We start from the raw sequence: 4,556 nt of genomic DNA on the forward strand, positions 1-4,556 counted from the left end.
TGGCTTGATTTCTGCCATAAGTGATGTTTTGAGCATATTGGAGCTATCTGCATTAGCTGAGTGCATGGCTAGCAAATGGTATTTAAGACCAGATGTACTCCGGTGGAAATCAAGTCACAGAAACAGTAACTGCAAATCATTTTGGTCTCGTCAACAGATCCTTCTGGCAAAGCTTTGTAGCTGAACTTGACATCCAAAATATTTTTTTCTTCATTCATTGCTTGCCAGTTGACAGCCTACCAAAGAATATTAGGGATTCTTATTATGCAACTCTATACAAGGAAGTAGAAAGAAAAAGTGAACACAATTAGGATCCTAAATTTGTTTTTACGCAGTAATGCAGGTAGGCTCAGTGAAGAAGTCCGTACTATGTACCTTGTATTACCGTGAAAGTACCAAGTCGATCAAGTCAGTGACCAAATACAAGTTCAAGTAATAATACAAGCATTTATCGCAGATCTGCAAGGTTCAAAGTTGAATATCTCAGAGGATTCTAACAACGAATACAGAATGAGGAGCAGTTGATATCGCCATGACGGCCCTGGTGTGAACCCATAGCTTCATACATAGGCCGACGGTACGACAAGCGTCCTGAATGAAGACGCGACACAGCAAAGGTGAAAGAGCGCCCACGCAGCTTAGCAAGCGTCACCTACACCTCGCCAGCTGAACAGAAGCATCCTGGGAAACATTCCAAGCCGGTTACCGCACACCGTCTCTCCTCAATTGCATCACAATGAGAACCTCTGGCGGTGATTACACTATCCCATTCCTTCGAAGCACATGAAACAGGTAGGAGTTCCAGGATCCAATTACCCGTAGTAAGAGTGTTTCGTACCTACTTTACCATAAGAAGCATTCCGGGGTTTTCGAACAGATGGGGGCTCTGTTCCGCAGTGGATTGGTGTGGTACACGCACACATCACCGATCACTCGCATAGAAGATCGCAAAGATATTCTCACAGGACACTGACCGGACTGTCGCTGAGAAGATAGTTAACACTGATGAGGGGGGACTCACACCAGAGAATCTTACAGGGAATCTTCACACGAGTGTGTGAGTGTGTGTGTGGTGTCTGTGTGTGTGTGTCTGTGTGCGTGTGTGTGTGTGTGTCTGTGTGTGTCTGTATGTGGTGTGAGTGTGTGTGTGTGTGTGTGTGCGCGTCCGGCCACATGGGTGTGCACGTGCGTGTGTGTTTCCGGAGGTTGAGTGAGGAACGAGCGGGGAACGGAGTGATGGATGGATGATGGATGGATGATGGATGGATGATGGATGGATGGAGGTGGGGAGGGAGGGAGGGAGTGGTGGATCAGGTGTCGGGGGAGTTAATAAGAAAGGGATTTAAGTGGCTCTGAGTCGGCCAGGCCCAGACCCAGGCCGCAAAAGAAAGGAGCTTTAATTAAAGAGGGCTGATTGGGTTACCCAACGATCGGCACAGATATGACAGCATGGATGCAGGAAACATGAGCTGCGGGTCTGGCAACTGGCCAGGATTTACTGGGAGGGATCTGTGTGTGTGTCTGTGTGTGTGGGTGTGTGTGTGTGTGGGTGTGTCTGTGTGTGTGTCTGTGTGTGTGTGTAAGTGTGTGTGTCTGTGTGTGTGTGTGAGTGTGTATTGCATGTGCAGGGCAAGGGAGAGTGTGTCATTATGTCACTTGTCAGCATCTTATTGGTTTTATGAACCTGCTTGTGTGTGTGTGTGATTTGATCAGTCTAGACTGACTACTGCACGTCTCCCCGTATCAACCCTGTCTGTATGACCTCAGCGTGGTTTGTGTGTGTGATGGCTAAAGCAGTCGGAGAACTTACAGCCAGAATGTGTGCGTGTGTGTGTCCAACAGAAGTGATTTATGGGAGAAATCGTTGTGAGGCTCCACACAGCTCCCCAGGAGATCCGATAATATGGTGTGTGTGTGTATGTGTGTGTGTGTGTACGTGTGTGTGTGTGTGTATGTGTGTGTGTGTGTGAGTGTGTGTGTGTGTGTGTGTACGTGTGTGTGTGTGTGTGTGTGTGTGTGTGTGTATGTGTGTGTATGTGTGTGTGTGTATGATGTGTGTGTGTGTGTGTGAGTGTGCGGGGGAGGAGGCTTTTGGTTGATCATGTTTTCATCTCTCCTGACATTTGATCCTCGTTTAGTTATAAGAGCACCTTGCCCCCCCCCCGCCCCCCCCCCCCCGCCCCCCCCCCCCCTCCCCCCCCCCCCCCCCGCCCCCCCCCCCCCCCCCCCCGCCCCCCCAGCCCCAGCGTCTGCCGTATGGTTTCTGAGAAATTGTAGTTCAAGTTCATACAAAATATACGTCACATAATAATAATAATGTGTGTGCTGTGTTGTGTGTGTGTATGTGTCCCTTCCCTTCTCCTGACTGTTACGAAATCTGACTGGCTTAGGGCACAGATGCCTTTGGTAGGGGGGTCAATCCCCTCCTCCGCCCCCCTCCCCTTCCACAACACTCACTCACACACACACACACACACACACACTCAAGACCCGTTCAGATAACCCCCTCTTACACGCCAGGCTCCAGCTGTTGCGCTTGGTCCCAGCCTGGAACATTACGGACCCTCCAGCATTCAGGCCTAGGGCGACCATCGCCCCCCGGCAACCAAAGCCAGAGGACAAACTGTCACTGACATTCCGGAACAGCCTTCCGACACTCTCTGTGTCCTTCACAGACTCCTGTTTCAAGACTATTTACGTGTAGGAGGTCCTAAGGGTCTCAGTGTACACACACATACAGGTGTGTATGACACACACACACACACACATACAGGTGTGTATGACACACACACACACACATACGGGTGGTGTCTGACTCTCACACACACACACACACACACAGAATTCAGCTGAAAGCCTATAAAATTAAAGCCTACTGGTTACTTCAGCAGCCACATGATGACCCTTCTGAACAAAAAACTAGAAGTGAGCAGTAGAAGATGAAAGACACCATCTTGTTGCCCTTCCTCTTCAAACCAGAACCCATGTTTCTCGGCAACTAACCAATCAAAAGATTTGTCTGAGGGTCGCCTCTCATTCTTGAAGAAAAAGCAATTTAGGCTTCCAATCTGATGCATGGTTTAGACTCCACAGATAGCAGGGTAAGATATTGAATTTGAAGAGAGATGAACCGAGCAATCAAAATGCGTGTCATTCTTAGACTCTTCAGCGCATCACAAACCAGAAGAAGCTCGACGTTCTATTCCCCTCGGTTAGAAGTATTTTGTGGGAATTTTCCAGAAATTCTCTTTTTCTTGTTCTTCTCGTGTCTGTGCCCATTGCTGGAGTATGACTCATTATCTTGAAAATCCACCCGCCCCCCCCACCTCCCCCCACCTCCCAAATCAGTCTTGCGATACGCGGGCTTGAAATCAGTGTTTTCCTTTGTCTCCTCTTCATCCACTGTGATCTTGACTGTGATTCATTTAAATAATAGACATTCATGTTAATATAGCACTAGGTTTTACATTGTCCTCTATGTCTCCCTGTCTCCCTGCCTCCCTGCCTGCCTGCCTTTCTCAGACTCATTACTAGTCTAACTGCAGCATCTCTATGAACCCTGCAATACAGCACAACTACTCCAAAGGACCCTCAAGGGAGCCATTAGGCGAAGACAGTGACAGACAGACAGAGGGAGCGAGAGAGACAGAGGGAGAGAGAGACAGAGAGAGGGAGAAAGAGGGAGGGAGATGGAGAGAGAGGGAGAGAGACAGAGGGGAGAGAGACAGAGGGAGAAAGAGGGAGGGAGATGGAGAGAGAGAGAGGGAGAGAGACAGAGGGAGAGAGACAGAGGGAGAGAGATGGAGAGAGAGAGGGAGAGAGACAGAGGGAGAGAGAGAGGGGAGAGAGAGACAGAGAGAGGGAGAAAGAGGGAGGGAGATGGAGAGAGAGAGGAGAGAGACAGAGGGAGAGAGACAGAGGGAGAGAGAGAGAGGGAGAAAGAGGGAGGGAGATGGAGAGAGAGAGGGGAGAGCGAGAGAGAGAGAGAGAGAGAGAGAGAGAGAGAGAGAGACGAGAGAGAGGAGAGGAGAGAGAGAGAGAGAGAGAGAGAGAGAGAGAGAGAGAGAGGGAGAAAGAGGGAGGGAGATGGATAGAGAGAGGGAGAGAGACAGAGGAGAGAGAGAGAGAGAGGGAGAAAGAGGGAGGGAGATGGAGAGAGAGGGAGAGAGAGAGAACAGAGAAAAGCGGGTCCCCAGCAGCCCTCACCTACCTCTCTCCTCTTTCTCTCTTTCTACTCAATTTCTACAAAATTTTAGGTCCCTATATGTTTATTGTATGCACCTTCCTGCCAAAGCAAATTCCTTGTCTGTGCAAACTTTCATGGCGAATAAATCCATTCTGATTCTGATTCTCTGTCTGGTTTTCCCCTCCCTCTCTCTCTCTCTCTTTCCTTCCCTCTCTCTCCCTTTGGCTCTCTCCTCTTCTCTCTCTTGGTTATATATTATCTAATTTTCCATCATATTGATGTCTGTTTGTTGTAAATACAAAGTATTCCTGTCAGTAACTGTTTAGTACTATCTCATGGCGATGGACAATGATTAATAATGTTCCAAAGC

This window comes from Osmerus eperlanus, chromosome 23 (genome assembly GCF_963692335.1).
Source record: "Osmerus eperlanus chromosome 23, fOsmEpe2.1, whole genome shotgun sequence".
NCBI lineage: Eukaryota > Metazoa > Chordata > Actinopteri > Osmeriformes > Osmeridae > Osmerus > Osmerus eperlanus.